Source organism: Heterocephalus glaber, unplaced genomic scaffold, assembly GCF_053883595.1.
Source record: "Heterocephalus glaber isolate CG9 unplaced genomic scaffold, H.glaber_assembly_v1.0 deba00000122, whole genome shotgun sequence".
NCBI lineage: Eukaryota > Metazoa > Chordata > Mammalia > Rodentia > Bathyergidae > Heterocephalus > Heterocephalus glaber.
This window is the reverse complement of record NW_028258138.1, coordinates 82,287,650-82,307,640: the sequence shown is the minus strand read 5'-3', so window position 1 is coordinate 82,307,640 and position 19,991 is coordinate 82,287,650. Positions and strand designations below refer to the sequence as shown.

General features: G+C 48.3%; 1 long non-coding RNA gene across 1 annotated transcript; it reads left to right on the top strand.

Annotated features, from left to right (window-relative positions):
• The first annotated feature begins 11,481 nt into the window (after positions 1-11,481).
• On the top strand, positions 11,482-19,477 carry LOC147830527 (uncharacterized). Its single transcript, XR_015438772.1, has 3 exons — positions 11,482-11,639; positions 11,844-16,273; positions 16,511-19,477. It is a non-coding gene; the product is annotated as an uncharacterized LOC147830527 (long non-coding RNA).
• The last annotated feature ends 514 nt before the right edge of the window (positions 19,478-19,991 follow it).

The following is a 19,991-nucleotide window of genomic DNA, read 5'->3' as shown; positions in this document are numbered from 1 at the left end:
TTTTTTTTGTACTGGGGATTGAACTTGGGTCCTTGCGCTTGTGCAGCAGGTGGTGAAATCACTGAGCTAAATCCCCGGCCCTAAAAGAAAACTTTGACAAATGGAAAGAAATCCCTTGCTCCTGGTTAGAATATCTAATCATCAAAATGTCTGTTCTGCCTGACTTTACTTACAAATTTAGTGTGATCCTAATAAAATTAATAGCTCCTTAATTCTTTTCCTGAAGAAGATTATACTACCATTGAGGCAGAGAAATAAACACACAAGAACAGCTAGAAAACCTGGTGAAGAAGATCACTGGGCCCAGGGGAGAGCAACTAGACCTAGCAGATAATGAAAACATACAACAAAGCCTATGTACTTAAAACAAAGTGATATACTAGCTGGATGTGGTGGTGCACACCTGCAATTCTGGCACTCAGGAGGCTGAGGCAGGAGGATTGGGGTGAGGTGGAGACTCTGGAGCTACATAGTGAGTTCAAGGCCAGCCTGAACTAGTAGGGAGACTATGTCTCAAAAAACAAAACAAGGGGCCGGGGATTTAGCTCAGTGGTTCCACTGCCTGGCTCAAAAGTGCAAGGTCCGGAGTTCAATCTCCAGTACCAAAAAAAAAAAAAAAAAAAATCAAAACAAACAAAAAACAAGTTGATACTGTTACATGAATTAGAAAGACCAATGGAATAGAATGAAAAAACAATAAAGGTGATTTCTCCAATCACGGAGGCAGATAAAAATGTAAACACACAAGCAAGAAAAAGGATTTATGTGATCTCAATACAACTGAATAGTCTTTCAGAAAAAAATAAATGAGGTTCTTTCTTTAGAACACACCCAATAAACTTTAAATAGGGAAAAACTTAAATGTGCTAGGGATTTAGCTCAGTGGCACCATGCATGACTGGTAAGTGCAAGGTCCTGAGTTCTATCCCCGGTACTGGAAAAAACAATTTAAATGTAAAAAGAGAAACTATATTAATAATAGAATAAAACATGGGTTCATTTCTCTATAATATGTGCATAGGGAAAGAATTTCTAACCACGATTCAAAATTCAGATGCATCTAATAAAAGATAAATATACTATGTAAAAATTTTAAATTGTGCATAAAATCACTTTAAGTAGGGCCAGGAATGTAGCTCAGTGCTACCGCGCCTGCCTTGCAAGCCCAAGGTCCTGAGTTTGATCCCTGGTACCAGAAAAAAACAAAAAACAAAAACAAATACCTTAAGTAAAATTAATATACAAATGACAAATTGGGAGAAGACTTAATATTTCTAATATATAAACGGTAAGAAACAAGGTCTTTTCTATCAAAACCATGAACAGGAGGAGTATCTCCATCCTGAACTCTAGTCCACCCTAGGGTGCCCGCCCCCACCCTGTACACCAAAGTTACAGGAAATGTCTGCTCAGCTTCGAGCTCCATGTGTTTGGAACAGGACTGACCACCAAAGATAGCTTATCAACAGCCAAGGACTTTTGGTTCCCCAAACCCCATTCTCCCCTCCCTCAGCAATCCTGCCCAGCAACCCTTCAGGCCTTCCCCTCATGCTGCTTAAACTAACCAATAGAGACAGGTTGTGATCCTTCAAACCAGCCAGTGGGGAGAAGGCCAACTGCTTCTCTTGGTTAGGAAAGAAAAGGAGCCTGCTGCTGCCTCTCTGTGCACCTGCTACCTCATGCTAGAGTGTGCTTGTGCTCTTCTGCAAAAGAAAGCCTCCTTGAGATTTCTTGGTGCCTGAGAGCTTTGTTATCTGCACCAGCAAATTGAGTCAGGGGGTGTATTCCCAACATAAAGAACTTCAGAAATAGAGGAGATCAAAATCTTATAGAAAAATGTTCAAAAGACATGTGTGGAGAAGCACAAAAGAAAAATTTAAAAATACCATTTGAAAGATGCTCAACTTCGTTTCATTTTTTTAAAGCAAAACTTTTACTGGTACATTTTAGAAACACATAATGATAACATTCATCGTAGGGAATTTGTACCTGTATATGACATATGTTGCATATTCATCATTCTTCTAACAGGTTTATTTACCAAACGGACAAAAAAATGTATGTCCATAGAAAGACATGCACACAAATGTTCAAAGTAACTTTATTTGCATTATTCCCACACTAGAAAGAGCCATTATCAGGTGAAGAAATAAACGAAAGGTGGTGTCTCCACACAACAGAATACTATCAGCAATGAAAGGGGCCATATTACTGCTACACACAGCAATGTGAGTGAATCTCAAAGCCACTCTGCTAAAAGAAGCCAGGTGACAGAGTACACATGGTAAGATTTTACTTCTATACAAGTCTAGAAAGTTAAAAGCGGGTCAGATTGGAAAAGATGAATAACTTCTGGTGTTCTCCAGCACAGTCAGATTACTATGGTTGGGATTACTTGCCAATTCCAACATAGCTGGTAGAGCCAGGCACTGTGGCACACACCTGTAATTCCAGCACTTGGGGGGCTGAGGTGGAAGGATCACAACAAGTTCAAGCCTGGACTACATAGAGAGACTCTATCTAAAAAATGAAACAAATAAACAAAAAATCTGGGAGAGAGGATCTGGAATGTTCCCAAAACTAAGAAATGCTAAATGTCTGAGCTGATGGATATGCCCATGGCCCTGATCTGATCTTATTACACATAGTATAGGTGTACTGAGATGTCCCACTGTACTCCATATACATATACAATTACTGTGTGTTAATATTAAAAATACACTTTAAAAAAAACCAGATCAATGGTTGCCTGGGCATGGGGATGGAAGGCAGCAGGAGGAAATGATTTTAAAAAGGTCACCAGACACTTTTGAGGGGTAGAGTCACCTTTCTTTCTGAAATAAAATACCATCCAGAGTTTTAAGAGGAAAAGGCTTAGCTTGGCTTACGGTTCTAGAGGCTCCAGTCCCTGGTTGGCTGGCTCCATCACACAAATGGTACTGAAGAGAAAAGCTGCTCATCTCATGACAGCCAGGGAGCTCAATGTGTGCAGGAGAGACAGAAGAAGGTGCTAGGGAGAGGACACACACTCCACAGGCCATCCCCAGTAACTGGCTTCCCCCGGGGGGGCCATCTCAGCTGTGAATTCAGCATGGGTTGATCCACACTCATGATTAGTCACCTCTCTAGGTTCCACCTCTGAACATGGCCACAGTGAGGGCCCAGTCCCCAGTTCCTGAGTCTCTGGAGGTTACTTCCCATTTAAACCACAACAGGTGGGATGGAGATGGTTTGTGTTGCATCCTCGGTGGTGGTAGTGGTGGTGGTGGTGGGTGTTCTGGGTGGGGAGGAGGGGCTAGGAGTCCTCCAATGCCCTTCTGCCTCTCTTCGGGTCCTTGCCCGACTCTGATGAAGAATGAAGAGGTGGAGCTTTTAGTGAGAAATGGGGGAGTCAAGACTGATATAGTGCAAAGTGAAAGTTTATGTAAAGTGTGACGAATGCAGAGACAGCAGAAGAAAGCTATCTAAGCAGCAGAGTAGTGCTGCAAGATAGGGGCGTCCTCCTCGGGACGGCGGTGAGTATGAGATGAGTCCACACTCATAGGGGCAAACTTTTGTTGATTGGTGTGGGCTGGGCCAGTCGGGGTCTTAGCCTTTGTCTCTGGGAAGGGGACGAGGTGTGCATACAGTAAAAGTGAGTAACACTTTCATAAAAGGATACATAAGGTACATTTTTTTCAAGCACATGGTACATGATAAGCATGTGATGATTTTACAATCATCAGGTACAAATGTAGTTTACAATGTTAGTCATCCCTGTTTTTCCCTGGCTTCTTTTATGTCCCTCTAATCTTCCCTTACAGTTTATATGATTGCACCAATGGCTTACATACTGTTCAAATTTTATACTTTAAATATATATATTTTGTAGGATTTGCATTATACTTTTTAGCAAAGTTCACGATACAGTCCTTAAAAGATGTCCAACTTCATTCATAATAAGCAAAATGCAAATTAAATTACCTGAGATACTATTTGTCATCCGTGAGACTGATAAAATGAAGACACATTCTGTCAGTGGAGCCATGGAGAAACAGAATCCACAGGGGGGAATTTACTATGTCAGGCAAAACTATGTGTTTAACGATCAATCAGCAATTTTATTCTAGAATCTACTTAAAAGTAGATCATCAAGCATATGAAAATACATATGTATGAGGTTACTTTTGCAGCATATGACATTATTTGACTAAGATACGGTTCATATACATAAACAGAGTACTATACAGCTGTGTAAAAAAAAAAGGAAACATTTTATAATCTGACTTGGCATGACTTCCAGGACATATTGTTAAGAGAAAAAATGCAAAATACAAGTGTATCTATAGTACCCTACCTTTCATGGGAAAAAATGGAAGAAAACATATAAATTCATTATTTTTACAGAAAAAAAGAAAGATAAGAAGGGCATACAAGAAAATACAGAAACTGGTTACCTACAAGGGCTAAGAAGGGAATGGGTCGGGGAGGATGTGTCCGGGAATGACATGACCATGCCTTTCTAAATACTTTTTTACTTTTAAAAGCATATTAATATTCTACATATTCAAAAAATAAAACTAACACAAGGTGGAATAGAAAACTCCAACTTGGATGCAAACAGAAATGAATGAAGCAATGAACCCAGGGCTACATCAAATGAATCATAAAACCACAGAGAAGGGGAAAAAAGAGCTGATCTGACCAACTTGTGAGCACAGTATGTTGACTACACCCTTGATCTATGGGAGAAGGAGCTCTGAGCAAATCTTTAGTCTAGTTCCATGTCAGCTTCCTGTAGAGCATGGCGCTAGCTTTCAGAAGTTATATTCTCTGAACTGCAGAATTGAGGCCGAATCTGGGAAAGTCCAGCAGCAGGATAAATAAGAATAATGATCATGACCCACTGAACAAAATAGCAACTCATAATTCCATAGGCAGAATACATGAGTAATAATGACTAATTTTGCAATAAGAGGAATGAAGTACCGATACATGCCACAGCACGGGCGAACCTCAAAAACATTGTGAAAGGTCATAGGCCATCCTATCCACTGATAGGCAATGTCAGGGAGGCAGATCTATATGGACATAAAATAAATTAGCAATTCCCCAGGATGGGGAAATGGCTGCTACAGGGTACACGATTTCTTCTGGGAGTGATGGAACGTTCTCAAGTTGGCGTTCCCGATGGCTGTAAAGCTCTGTGACTATACAAGGCACTGCTGAGTTGTGTGTATACTGTGGAAGGGTGAATGGTTCAGTGTGCAAATCACATCAACAGAGCCGTGAAAAAACAACAAAGGGGGACTCTTCCTTACAACAGAACATCATATGATAAAGGCACAGGCAGTGGTGGCAGATTAGAAAACCACTTTACACCCATCGTGAAACAATTGTTTTGAACAAGAAGGAGTGTCAAATGTTAGGGGAGTGTCTGATGAGGAGCGGGACACTTACCCAGTCTCACTGTCTTTCCACAAATTGTTTATTGGCTGCAAGGGACTGCCTAGCAAATACTGTATACAGTGAAAAAACATTCAAGGGCTGGGTGATTAAAGTTAATCCAGCAGAGACAGAGGGGTATCACCTGTCTCCAGAAGTGGTATTCTGAAAAAGACACAAAATTCCCTATGTGATAATCCAGCTAGGGGATCAGAGTCTGCGTCCACTTATGAGGAAACACCACATAAAGCAGTTGAAGAACATCAAATAATTGGCCTACATTCTTCAAGATGCCAATCGTCTTCATCAAAGACGAAGACTAAGGCTTATTCCAGGTTAGAGGAGGTGAAGGGGGTGTGATTTAACCCATGATTTAATCCTGGTGGGAGGAAAGTTTTATCCTTTGAACAAATAACACAATTGGATTCTTTTTTTTTTTTGGTACCAAGGATCAAACTCGGGACTTCGTGCTTGCCAGGCAGGTGCTACGCTGCTGAGCTAAATCCCTGGCCCCAACTAACACGACTGGAATATAGACAAGTAGATGAGATCAAAATAATAGATCAACATCAAACTTGTGGCATCTGTTAGTTATTATACTAGGGCACGTAAACAACTCTCTTTGCTCTTGGTTTTTTTTTTTTTTTTTTTTGGTATCAGGGATCGAACTTGGGTCCTTGTGCTTGCAAGGCAGACGGCAGAACCACTGAACTAAATCCCTGGCCTGTGCTCTTAGGAGTTGGATACTGCAGGATCATGGTATACGCCATCTACTCTCAACTGGCTTCAAAGAGTGCAGTGCAACCGCGGTGGAGGGTGGTGGGTGAGGAGAGAAGAGAGAAGAGCTGGGGAGAGAGACAGAAGGGCCAGGCCAGCATGACGGCCGCTGGAAAGCAAGCAAGTCTGGAATACGAAGCCCGCTGTGAACAAGTGTTTAAGAAGTGTGTCTGTGTGAATGAGAAATGCTCTGGGAAGACGTGGAATGACACTGTTAGATTCGCTTTCCATTTGCTGGTGAGCCCGGGACAGTCTTGGGTTGGATAGCCAGGAAGTCCTGGTCCCAGATGCAGGCTGTCCCCACCTATGTCACCGACCGACACCTTGTCACCAGATGCCGGAACCACAGGAGGCTGAGTCTGCTGGAAAGGAGAATGGACAGAGAAGGTCAAAGCAGAGCAGTTGAAAATAGGCCAGAGTGCAGACAGAGGAAAAGCAGGGAAGGAGGCCAGCCGGAATCAGGTCAAGCCCATGTTTGTGGGACATGAGAAACATTTTCTGTGAGCGCCTTGCTCACGCGTAAGCACCCTACACCCTCAAAGCCAAGACTTTGCAGTGACGGGTGACAGGTTGAAAACCCCGGGGAAGAGCCCCAGGCTGGGAGCTAGGGGGATGCAGAGCTTGGAGAGCATCTCAGGGCCCAGGAGCTGACAGGAGTGTGGGTGTCTCGGGACCCAGAGGGGCACTCTTGCCTCACCTGGGGGGTCGCTGCCTTTCCTCTTTTGTCTCCTTGTCCTGTTTAGGCCTTCGACTCCCTCATCCTGCTCAACTTGGTCCTCCGCTGCTGTGACCCTCCCACCTTTAGCCCGAGGCCCTTCACTCCCTGCCCTAGAGCCTGGACCCGTCCTTCTCTGCAGGGAGAGCAAGGACCCTGGCTCAGTGGAGCTGGAGCTGGAGCAGGGCAGGGAGTCAGGGAAGAGTGGGCTGAGTTACAGACCTGCCCTGCAGAGCACCGCCCGGCTCCTCCAGCCTGGTTTCTGTTGTTACCCTGACAAGGACGAACATGCTTCGTGGATGGCAGTGCTATCCATGGGACTGGGAAGGGACCCGGTTTCTGCGGTGCTGCCTGCTGCCCACTGGTCCTGAAGGCTTCAGACATCTGTGCCTGTCTTGTGCGTGTTTGCATTATATGGGCTCTGTGAAGGACAGGCCTGAGCCTACAGCAACACCAACTCTTGCACCACCTGTGGCTCAGTCTCCCAGCCGCAAGCCCCTTCCTGTGCACTGTGCCACCAACCTCTCCTCTTCCCCCGGGAGGCGGAGAAGCCACAGTCCTGCCACAGGGCCTGGGCACTGGCTGTTTCAGCTCGGAGAACGTTCATCTGACAGCCCTCGTGTCTGGCTCCTGTCATGCCTTAGACGGTGAGGGTCCCTGTCTTTTCAAGGCCTCTGTTGACTTCCCTCTTTCACCACATGCTGTAACGGGGTCTGGCTACTTTGCTAAGTTGCCCAGGCTGGGCTCAAACTTGCATCCTCTTGCCTCAGCCTCCTGGGATCACAGGCTTTCGCCACCATGCCTGGCTGTCATAGGTGGTTAGTGTGTGTGGGGACCAAATGGACAGGCCACCATTCACCCACTGGCTAACTGTGACCGCATGCGTGGTATGCCAATGCTGAGCGCAGGAGGCACAGCAAGGAACAAGATGGACAAGCGTCCTCCACCAGGACTTCCCACCTAGAGGGGAAGAAAGCCTTTGCATTAATCATGAATTACTGAAACTTTGTTTTTAGACAATTTTTTTTTTGGTACCGGGGATCGAACTTGGGTCCTTGCACTTGCGCAGCAGGCGGTGAGAAGCTTTGTTTTAAAAAAATAAACAAGGACATACATGTTTGCTCCCAGACAACCCTGCACATACGCACCAGGGCGTGTTCTCAGTCACAGAGCCTTGGGCCTTCCCACATCCACTGAGTGCATGAATGACGAGAGATTCTATCCCCAGAGCGCTCCGGATCCAGCCCTCGACCTCAGCCTCACTTGACGGCACCCTGCACCCTAACAAGCCGAGCTTCCCTCCAGCGATGACCTCTGACTGCACGTTGCACCGCCTGAGAGCGTGGGCTCTGGGAGTGACCAGGGCACTGAGATGGCACATCTGCCCAGAGCAAGGCTGCCGACGGGAGCATCCCTCTAGGTTTCCCAGGAGTGCCGGGGCCCGTTCCTCCTCAGGAGCAGCCACACACAAACCTGTCTTCCCTGGGTGACCCACTGAGTCTGAGCCTGGCAGGCCCTTGATTCTGTCAGCTCTGCTTCTGGACCCTGGATGGGGCAGCCTGAGAGCGGCAGCTTCCTGCTAAGCAAATACGCTGCTTCTTGAGTCCTCTGTGTGGGGAAGCTCAGGTGTGAAGGCACACTGAGTACCAGCGTGAAGACCTTCACCAGGAGAGGCTTAAGGTCCTCACCCTCAAATCCTCCGAAGATGCCTAAAATAACATTTCCGGGCACATTCTTCAGACCTTCCTCAGCAGGAGCATGTTTTATCTTTTGGAGGTTGTGCAGTTATAATCGCGGCCTAAAACACCTCCCCGAAACCTGGGGTGCTGTGCTCTGGGTGGCTGGGTTCAGATCTGGGCCGGGCAGGGGTGGAAGGCTGAGCGGTCGCTGCTGAGGGTGGGAGCAGGTGGGGACATCATCACACACTCGGCTGGTGGTGACATGCTGCCAGCCCGGCACACCTGCTCGTGTCTTCTCCTTGGGGGCTGCTCAAGACTGTCCGGACCTCCTCCTGGGACGGCCGCTGGGCTCCAAGCACGGGTGGCCCGAGGGTGCAAGGCCAGAGGGCAGGACATATTCATGATGAGGCTGGAGGTCTCACAGTAAAAACCATGGGATGGGGCAGGTGCAGGCATTGCTGGATGACTCAAACTGCTACAGTGGTAGATTTGACTTTCAAAATTAATTAAAAGTTGTTGGGCACAGTGGCACCTGCCAGTCATTCCAGCTACTTGGGAGGCTGAGGCAGGAGGGTCACAAGTTCAAGGCCAGCCTGGGCTACAGAGTGAGATTCTGTCTCAAAATAAAACAAAAAGGGCTGGAGATGTAGCTCTGTGGTAGATTACTTTCCTAGCACACGCGAGGCTCTGGGTTCCATCCCAGCACCAGATTTTAAAAGGAAGGAAGGAAGGAAGGAAGAAAGAAAGAAAGAAAGAAAGAAAGAAAGAAAGAAAGAAAGAAAGAAAGAAAGAAAGAGAAAGAAAGATCATTTGACCTAGTGACCAAAAAAACTCTTTCAAGCAGTCCTATCAATATTTGTGTTAGTGGTATGCTGTGGAAAATACTGCCTTGTAGTCTTGTCCTCAAAGATGTTTGGGGTCAACAACAGCATAGGGGGTTTACCTTCTTGTCCCCAGCACTCATTTTTAATTTCTGATTAAACTGGTGCAGCTGATCTGCTCGCCATGGGGAGATGGAGCCGCGGGCGGCTGGATGGAGGCTTATTCACACAACAGAGCAGGCTGCCCTGGGTCCAAGGTGGCCTGCACAGGGGCGAAGGGCATCCAGGGTCTGCTGACGAGGAGCCTCAGCGCCCGGACTGCCCTCACCCCATAATCTGCAGTGGGAGCTGAGGCTGAACACTAGGGGAGAGCAAGCCACCCAGGAGACTGTCAGTGCCAGCCCAGCCTGGGAGGCCCAGAGGGTTTTAGATATAAAAAGCAATCAACATGTCCTCAGATGATCTGGACTCTGTACCCGGTAGAAGCAAGGATTTGTCAGCTGGGGATTTAGCTCAGTGGTTCCGGTGCACAGGTCCTGAGTTTGATCCCTGGTACCAAAAAAAAAAAAAAAAAAAAAAAAAAGAAGCAAGGATTTGTCCCAGTCCTCAGGAAACTCCTCCACCTCTTATCCATATATATGTAGTTTGTTCATTTGTTTCTTGAGCCAGGGTCTTGCTACATAGCCCAAGGTGGCCTCGAACTCATGGTGATCCTCCTGCCTCAGCCCTCCCAAGTGCTGAGATCACAGGCATGTGTCACCACATCCTGTTTCTTAAACATACATTTTTAGGCGACATGCTAGCTTACCTTCTCTGAGCCTCTGGCTTCTCCTGTATAAAGGGGAAGACACCGAACCCTAGCTGCCTCGCAAGCAGGTGCGAGGGTCAAAGGAGGCACGGCTGTGGCAGCCTTCTGGGTACATGGATGGAGCATGACGCAAGCACAGGTGGCGGAAGGGCTTGTTTGCTCTCTGCTAATCTGCAGCTCTCAGCCCACAGCTATGCGACTCCGGATTCCTTAGTAATTGCTTGGCTCCAGATGTTGATGGACTGCTCAGGGCACTTGGTCACTGAACCTGGCTGCACTCAAATAAAAGAGAGATCCTAGGAAGCAGGAGATGGGAAGGGCACCTAGGGAGGGAGGGAGGGAGGGGAGAGGAAGTAAAGAGAGCTGAGATGTGTTATGTCCGCCTACCAGCTCCCCACAGGGAATGCATTCATTACATACTGCAGACATGGACTAATAAAGATAAAATTTGAAAAAATAAAATAAAAAATTTTAAAACTCTGGCTGCTCTTTTTTTTTAAACCTCTCTGTAAAGGACACAGAATGAACAATTGAAGCAAAATTGGAGAACACTTCTCCAAAGACGCTTAGAGTGAGCCCAGATATGGCAGCCGTTTCCCAGTCGTGCTTAGGAAGTGTGTGTGTGTGTGTGTGTGTGTGTGTGTGTGTGTAGGGGGCATTGTGTTGGTCCTGAGGGTTCTGGGTGTCAGGGACCAGTCAGGTGGACCTGCCACCCAGGTGTAGATGACTCCGGGCAGAACTATTTAGTAGTGGTAAAGAAAGATGATTATGAAGCCAGGCATGGTGGCACGTACCTGTAATCCCAGCACTCAGGAGGCTGAGGCAGGAGGATCACAATTTTGAGAACAGCTTGAGCTACACAGCAAGGTCAGGACAGCCTGAGCTTCATAGTGTGACTGTCTAAAACACACAAACCAAAAAAGGTTCTTATGGGGAAAATGCTTAAGTAGCTGTAGCGTTGTGAACATGTAACAATTCTACTTAAAATCATTTGGGAAAGAGTTGCTCATTTAGGAAAAACCGTACATGCTAACGGACCCTTGGAAGATGCGATAGAGGATCCCGCAGTTGAGCGTTCCGAGGTGCCCTTTTCTGCCCCCACATCCTGGCAGAGCCCAAGTGCTATGAAGTCGTCCGTCCGTGTGACCTCCTCAGTCGCTGGCCCCTTTGCCCTCTTTGGAGCCAGCCTCCCTGCCCGTCCTTGGGACTCTGAGCCTCCCCCTCACCGCCAGGGGGCGCAGCTTGCTCAGCAAAGCAGGACGGCTGCAGACTGGGCCGGGCGCCTTGGGGTGCGAGCCCCTTCTGACAGCGCTGGACGTCACTGTGGGCCCCTGAAACTCCGAAGTCCTCGCCCACTTCTCGAGCCGCCCGACGCTGCCGGTCTGCTTGCTGTGGTGACCTGGGGCCCCGTGGAGGTGTGCAGCGGACAGGGAGGGCTTTGCGAGGCAGGGTTGGGAGGGGCAGGGCTCCCTCTGCCAGGCCGCCTTGGGCGGGACCCGGGAATTCTAAATGGAAGCCGGATTTCTGGGTCGTTGTGCAGGCCTTTTGGTTGAAGTATCAGCACAGACTTCTTTGGACACATAATCATCTTTCTTTCCTTCTTTTTTTTTTTTTTTTAGGCAGGGTCTCACTCTGTACTCCAGGCTGGCCTTGAACTTTCATCGATCCTCCTGCCTCAGCCTCCTGAGTGCTGGGTTTACAGGTACCCGCCACCATGTCTGGCTTCGTAATCATCTTTCTTTATAACTACTAAACGCCACCGCGTCCAGCTGTAAGAACTTCTTGCTGAGAAATGCGTCACAGCAATGCCGTATGTCAGAAGTCTGATGTGTTTGCTGTTCATCGTGCCACAGAATCTGCCCACTCAGAATATTTCAGAGTAGTATTCTTGAGAAAAATGTGTGTTTTTAAAAATGTCTTTTTCCCTCCTTTCCTTCCTTCCTTCTTTCCTTCCTTCCTTCCTTCCTTCCTTCCTTCCTTCCTTCCTTCCTTCGTGTCAGGGTCTCACTCTGTACTCCAGGCTGCCCTCAAGCTCACAGCAGTCCTCCTGCCTCAGCCTCTCGAGTGCTGGGATCACAGGCATGCGCCACCACGCCCAGAGAAATGTGTGGTTTTATTTAAATATTATAGCACGTCAAGTCATGCAAATGAGCCTCATCCCATCACTTTTTTTTTTTTGGACTGGGGATCAAACTCGGGAGCTTACACTTGAAAGGCAGTCAGGGGAACTGCTAAGCTAAATCCCCGGCCCCATGCCATCACTTTTATAGATAAGAATTGACCAGCTGCAAAACTGGGTTGTTAAAATCATTTCATCATTATTATTTGTGGTGCTGAGGATCAAATCCAGGGCCGTGTGCATGCTAGGCAAGCGATCTGCTGCTGAGCTGCATCTCTGCCCCTTCAGCACTAATTCGAAGTCACTTCAAGAGTGGAGGTGGAGAGGTTTTACTACGCCTGAGTTAGGGGCCTGAGAGAAGTCTTTTCCTTCTTCAGGTCTAGTCCCCCGAATCCCCCTGGAAATACACAGTGGATTGTAATTACTCTGGTTGGAAGAGGCCACGACAGCCAGCCAGCTAATGACTTGCTAATGTTATGTTTTTCATCTCACTGCTTTGTCTCATAAAGACATTGCAATAATGGCTGGTACCCGGTAACTCTGAAAATGTAATTGAATTCTAGTTCTTGTTCAAAACCCACTCGCAATATGAGATGCAAAAAAAAAAAAAAGTATCTTTCTTTAAGAGTAATCCATGAAATATTTGCTTGAAAATTAAAAATCTTTAAAAAAATTAAAAATCTTCAGTTTTATGAAAGTTTCCATTTATAAAAAAATAAATTGCAGAATTTCCAAGATGGGTTATCCTAAAGACTAGGAATGATTTTAAAATCATTTCACTCCTTTGGAAACAAGAACAGGGTGTTCACTTTGAGCATCCTTATTCAGTACAATACTGGAAGTGTTGGTCACAGCAAAGAAAAGAGAAAGAAAGAAGGTTCAGGTAGTAAAAGAGGAGGTCAGATTGTCCCTGTTTGCAGAAAACATGATGGAGAAACCTAGACTACACCAAAAAGCTACTGGAACTGATAAACAAGTCAGTAAGGTCTCAGGATATAAAATCAACATACGAAAGTAAGTAGCCTGTTTATACACCAAGAACAAAATTGTTGAGAAAAAAAAAATCAAGAAAACAAAACAAAAAAATTCAGAAAACCATAAAAAAATACCTTGGAATAAATTTAACCAAGGAAGTGAGTGGTCGTTACAGAGAAAATTACAAAATACTGAGGAAAGAAATTGAGGAAGAGTGACGGCACCCAGCCCCGGAGGAGGAGGGGAGACCCTTCCGGGAGGCCTGATGCCCCGTCTGCCAGGATTTCTTCTGCAGAGTGTCTTTTCCAGCTGCCAGGCAAAGAGGGCAAGGACCAGGACGATAAGGAGGGCGAATGTGGAGAGGAAGAGGAGGACCAGGAGGGAGCAGAGGACACCAAAACCAGTGCAGTGGGCAGGACGACTCCAGTCAAGGGGTTTTCCATCCGTGGAACCCTGCATCTGTGATGAACCCTGGGTGGTGGCGACATAGAGAGCTGGCGATACAAGGAATCAGGACAGTGTGGACCGTGTATGGAACCACAAGGAGGGTCAGAACTATTACTAGAAGGTACACATGATTTAGGGTTTCACTGAACAAAACCTGCTAGCTAATAGTACAAGGAGCTGTTTTGGAATGACGGTCAGCATTAACCACTGCATGGGTGTGGCTGCAGCAAATTCTTCCTTGCTAGCAACTGACCCAACACAAGTCTTTGTGATCTAGCATAAGGAATGATATATTTACATGGCAAAAAGGCTGTTCTGGATTTGGGGACGTAGTGCATTGGTAGAGCACTTGCCTAGCATGGACAAGGTCCTGGGTTCAATCCTCAGCACTCCCCTGCTGTTGGGGGCTTTTACCCAGATTTATGGGGAGAATCAAGAGCAAAGAGCCCAGCAGAATGATTTAAAATGTTTTGTGGGGCCGGGGATTTAGCTCAGTGGTACTGCTGCCTGCCTTGCAAGCGCAAGGTCCTGAGCTCGATCCTGGGTACCAAAAAAATAAATAAATAAAATGCTTTGTGTTTGGCCAGGAAGGAAGCTTCAGTAAAGTTGCAGCCTGCAAAGATGGAACAGAGGAGAAATTGGTTGCTGAAAAGGCTAGCAAGGAAAAGCTGAGTATTTAAGAAGAGAGCAATAGAAAAGATGGCCTGAGGGCATCACAAGAAAGAGCAGGACTCCAGCCTTTGCAGAGTTGCAAGGGTGAAAGACTTTGCTTTGAGAAGAGAGCCCCAGAGCACCATGTTCCAGAAAGGCAGCAGCCTAGGAAAGTTGTTCCTCGGAATTGAGTTCATAGGCACTCGACCCCTTCAGCCAAGAGAGAAGGAAGCCCGGCTGCCTCTCCAGCTGGTGGGAGACCTTGGCATCATCCACATGGTGCTGGTTTTAGGTGGATGCAGGATGCAAGAGTTGTGGGGTCAGGAAGGCTTCCACCCAGATTCCAGAAGGCCTGGGAGGCCAGCAGTGTGGCCCTGAGGGGGCAGTGTGTGAAGCTGTGAGTGTGAAGCCGAAGGTGCGGTGGAGACTCCAGAAGTTTGGAGAAGCCAGGAACATGGATCATCTGAGGAAAACTGTAAGGAGGGAGCAAAGCTCCCTCTCAAAGAGAGAGGCCATGAGAGCTACAATCACCAGCACTCAATCCCTTTGGATTGCCTTGGGTACTGGATGTGGAACTATGTGATTTAATGTTTGCCCTGCTAAATTTTGGTTTTGCTTTATTCCCATTCCTTTCTGTCTCCTTATTTGTAACTTTTGGAGTGGAAATGTCTGTCTTGTGCCATTGATGTTGTAGGTGTTTAATGTTCTTTTCATCTGTAGAGGGGCTTGAAGCTAAGAGTTTGTCTTAAATCTCAGAGGAGAGTTTGGACTTGGACTTTTCAGCAACGCTGAAACTGTTAGGACTTTGGCAACTCCTAGAGATGGCCTTTTGCATGAAGGGATGTGCGTGAATCTTTGGGGCTGCCAGGGGCAGAATGCTATGGCTGTGTTTAGATGTCCCCAAAGCCTCATGTGGTCATAGGTGGGGGTTTTCAGATGTGGCTGGATCTGGGGTGTGTGATGCTGGGATTTATTCAGGGTGCTATGCTAGAATAAGGGTGTGAGTGCTATCTGCCCTAAGGGCAAGTAGTTTGGATAAGAGATGAAGGACAGAAAGAAGGTCATCACTTCTAGCTTGCCACCTTGCTGACTTTTGCCTTCTGTCCATCAAACTGTTTCTCCTCCATGATGCTCTCTTCAGTGCCGCCCTGCCTTGGAGCCAGACAGCTAGCAACTGAAACCTCTGCAAACTGTGAGCTAAACTTTTCCCCATTTAAACAAACAACAAACAAAATGAAACAAACAAACAAAAAAGAATTTTTTTGTATTTTTAAAAATATGACCCTAAAAGTATGGGCAGTAAAAGCAAAAATTGGCAAATGGGATTATATCAAACCGAAAGACTTCTGTACAGCAAAACAAACAACGGATAGCTTACAGGATAGGAAAAAATATTTGCAAGGTATTCATCTGATGAGGGATTAATTCCCATGACACATAAAGAACTTGCATCAATAGCCAACAACAGTAATAGTAATCAAGTTTGAAATGGCTGAGATGGGCCTGGGACACATCTCAATGGCAGAGTGCATGCTTAGCACTCTACCACAAAGTGGCTCCAACACTCGGCACAAAACCAGCCAACAAACACGAACAGAACACACAAAAGGGCAATGACCCAAGCAGACATTTATCAGGAGGATGTGGAACAGAGGACAAATCTATGCAAAGCATGCTCAATATCACTCCTCAACAGGGAAGTGCAAATCAAACCACAGTGAGATCTCGTCCCACCCCAGGCAGAACAGCTAGGATCAGAATGACAGAAAATAACGCAGGTGTGCTGCCGTGTGCTCAGGGATTGGTTACCAGGCTGTGGCACTGTCAGGAGGCTGAGGAGCCCTGGGCCTCGTGAAAGTAAGTTGGGTCATGCAGGGGCATCTGGGGTGTGCCCTTGAAGGGGGCTTGGTGCCCTGGTCCCTCCCTTCCTCCTCCATCTTCCATGAGGTAAATAGACCTCCTGGCCAATGCTAATTCCATGATGTCCTGGGCCACCACAGGCCCAAAGCAATGGGCAAAGTAACCATGGACTGGACCCTAAGAGCTGTATGCCCAAACAAATTTTTCTTCCTTTTAAGTTGATATTTGTTGCAGTGGGGGAAGCTGACTCACACAACTGGCCAGGATTCAGGGAAAGAGAACTCCTAAGGTGCTGATGATGGACTGTAAGTTGTGCAGCTACTCTGGAAAACACCATGGACCTTCCCTCAAATAACTAAAAATCATTGTGCCATGTGACCCAGCTTTTCCATAACTGGGTATGTATCTGGAGGGGATGGAATTGGTATGTCAAAGAGACACCTGCACTTGCATGCTTATTGTACTGCTATCCACAACAGAAAAGAAATAGAATCAACCTACAGATCCACTGATGGATGAACAGATAAAGAAAATGTGGACAGACGGGTGTAGTGGCACATACCTCTAATCCCAGCACTTGGGATGCTGAGACAGGAGAATCTCTGTGAGTTTGAGGCCAGTCTGGGCTACATAGTCAATTAAAGACTAGCCTAGACTACATAGTGAGTCTCTGTCTCAAAAAAACAAACAAACAAACAAAAAATGAAAAAGACAAAAAGGGAGAAAGAGAAAGGAAGAAAGCAAGACAGAATATTAGCCCAGAATATTATATTATTCAGCCATAAAAAGGCTCAAATTCTGTCATTTGCACTGCTGTGGACGGACACAGGGCACCATGTGAAGTGAAGCAAGTCAGGCACAGAGCGGCCCCATGGCGTGCTCTGCCTGAGTGTGAAACCGAAGCTGACCTTGACCAGGACAACGGCCACTAGGTCACCAAGCCGGGAGGGGGCAGTGTGTGTCGGATGGGAGGGACAGGGCTGGTGTTGGGCAGCACAGCGGGACAGCTGCGCCTGGTGACAGCTGACTACTGCACAGAACTAGGGTGCGGGGTGACCCAGCCTAGGGAGGGGCCGTGTCTGAGCACCGGCTGTACTCCATCCTCCCGAGTCACATTCCCGTGTGGAAAGGCCCCACTGTGCCCGTAAACACGTGCAACTCCCACGGGCCCTGGAAGACACACCCATGAAGAAATAGACGAAATGACCAGAGCCCTCCGTCCCCGAAACCCACCCGCTCTTTCTCCTGACCCATCGGGCTGGAGCGTGCTGGGCCTGAGCAGAGGACCTCGGTACCACAGGCACCGGCTGGCTGTCACTGAAGGGGACACCGCAAGGCCCGGAGCAGTGGAGCCCTGGGGTGCCAGGGCCCCTCCCCACCCACCGGCCCAGCCCATGTCACGTGGGGCATTGGGGCGAGCCAGGAGGGCAGGGAGGACCCCGCAGGGCGTGGGGAGAGGGCCAGGCCTGCTAGGCCAGGGCCTCGGCCTGTGGACAAGTTAGGGCCGAGTGACACACAATGCCTCCACTGAGAGACAGGTGCAGGACCAGTCGGGCACCCACCTGGCCCAGTGGGCTGCAGAGCGGCCCCAAGCCTGCAGCTGTCTGTCTGACCTCGGTCGGGTCAGAGGACAGCGGGTGCAGAGGGGGACCCTGTCTGCAGTCATGGCCACCACAGCCGTCACTTCCCAGGCAGAGCTGGGCGCGGCTCTCCCCCAGAGGACATCGTGCGGCAGGGCTCCTGCGCTGGGCGGCCAGGGACACAAGGTGAGAGGAGACGTGTCCCTTGGGGACAGGGGCCCGGCCTCACCTCTCGGAACATTCCACAGCAGGCAAGAGGCTCCCGGGCCCTCGGGCTGGTCAGGGTGCAGCCACCGACGCCTCAGCCCCTCGTTCTTGGGGGTGGGCGGGCAGAAGTCACCGCAGCGGAAGCTCAGGGACCTGTCCAGCGGGGCGAGGACTCCCCACCCCAGCACCGCAGGGTCGGTGTGGACAGGAAAGCGGGGATGCTTATCTGGGGAGGGGAAGGTGTCTTCCTCCCTCTTTTCAATTTTTATTTGCATTAGCACACATGCTCAGTGCATCACCATCCGGATCCCTATGGGGTGCTGGGTCTTTTACTGGACACCCCTGAGCTCTCGTCACTTCCGCCCTTTCCTCCCTCCTTCCCTGTGTATCTAGAGCCCCTGCTCCTGTGCAGAAGATCCACCTTCCCACCTCCTGTTACCTCCCCACTTCCGGTTACCTCCCCCTTCCTGTTACCTCTCCACTTCCTGTTACCTCCCCATTTCCGGTTACCTGTCTTTCATTTTTAAATTACTTATACTTTGGGTCTCTCCTACAAGGAAGGAGCAGAGCCTGGGGCTGATGTGGGGGACCTGAGGGACAATGTGTGGCTGGGTCCTTTCATCTCTAGGGGACCCTGGTTTCTGTATCACCTGCACAGCAGCCTCTGCCCCTCCTACAGTGCAGGAGAAGCGGTGATGACAGGAAGGTCTTTAGTGGCGGAGGTGAGCCTGGATTTCGGAAGCGCAGTGTGCTCCCAGGCCTGATTTAGTGCTGGTGTAAACCTCAGGCAGAGCCCTTATTTCTCTTTTAGACAGAGTCTTGCTACCTAGTCTAGGCTGGCCTTGAACTCACCATGTAGCCCAGGCTGGCCCTGAACTTGCAGTGATCCTCCTGCCTCAGCCTCCTGAGTGCTGGGTTGCAGAAGGCTCCCCCTGCTCCTTCCAAGCCCTGCACATCCTCAGAGCTGGTGGGTGGCTGGGACAGGCCAGTGACAGTGGGTGGCTGTGACCCACCATCCAAGGTGACTTTAAATCCCCAAGGGAGTCCCAGAGGGACTGCGCTATTAACAATCCTGGGACCCTGACAAGGGTGGCCCAGTGTCGGGGAGGGTGCCCCCACAGTGGCGTCCCTAAGGGTTTTCCAGAGGGCTCGCTGAGCGCTCCCATGCCATTCAGAAGGTAACTGAGGATCAACACCTCCCACTTAACAACAGGACAGGGCAGACACTCTCGGGGGCTGAGGCCCAGACAGGAGCCTGCTCTTCCCAGGCACCGTCCCCCTGGGGACAGTGCCTCTGTGTTTGGGTCTCTCTGATTTAGGCTGAGATTTCTGATTGAATGTTACCTTGCAGACGCCGGACATGGTGGTGCACACCTGTAATCTTAGCTATGTGGAAGCCGAGGCAGGAGGATGGCTAGCCTGGAAGACATAGTGAGACCTTGTCTCAAAAATAAATAAACAAATAAATTTTACCTTGCAATGTATCTGTTCTTCCCTGTTGCTTGTCTTGACTCCCTAATAAGATTATGATTTTTTTTTTTACAATACTGGGGATTAAACCCAGTCCTTCCCTCTGAGCTACATACCCAGCGTTTTTTAAACAATTTTAATTTTGAGACAGAATCTTACTCAGCCAGTAAGCCTAGAAACTTGTGATCCTCCTGCCTCAGCCTCCTGAGTGCCGGGATCACAGGTTTGTGTCACTGCGCCTGGCTGAGACACTGTGTTACAGAGGTCCCCTTTGGAGTCCCCGCACACTAGTTTTCACTGGGGTGTGGGCATTGCCACCTTTAGGGCCAGCTGATGCGAACGCCTCCCGCCCCCTTGTATTGATCTGCGCTAGGTTCAGGGGGCATGGGAAGCACCCAGCTCTTGAGTGGCACTGTGACAAGTGGGGAGGACATGCAGGGAGGGGGCCCACTGTGCTG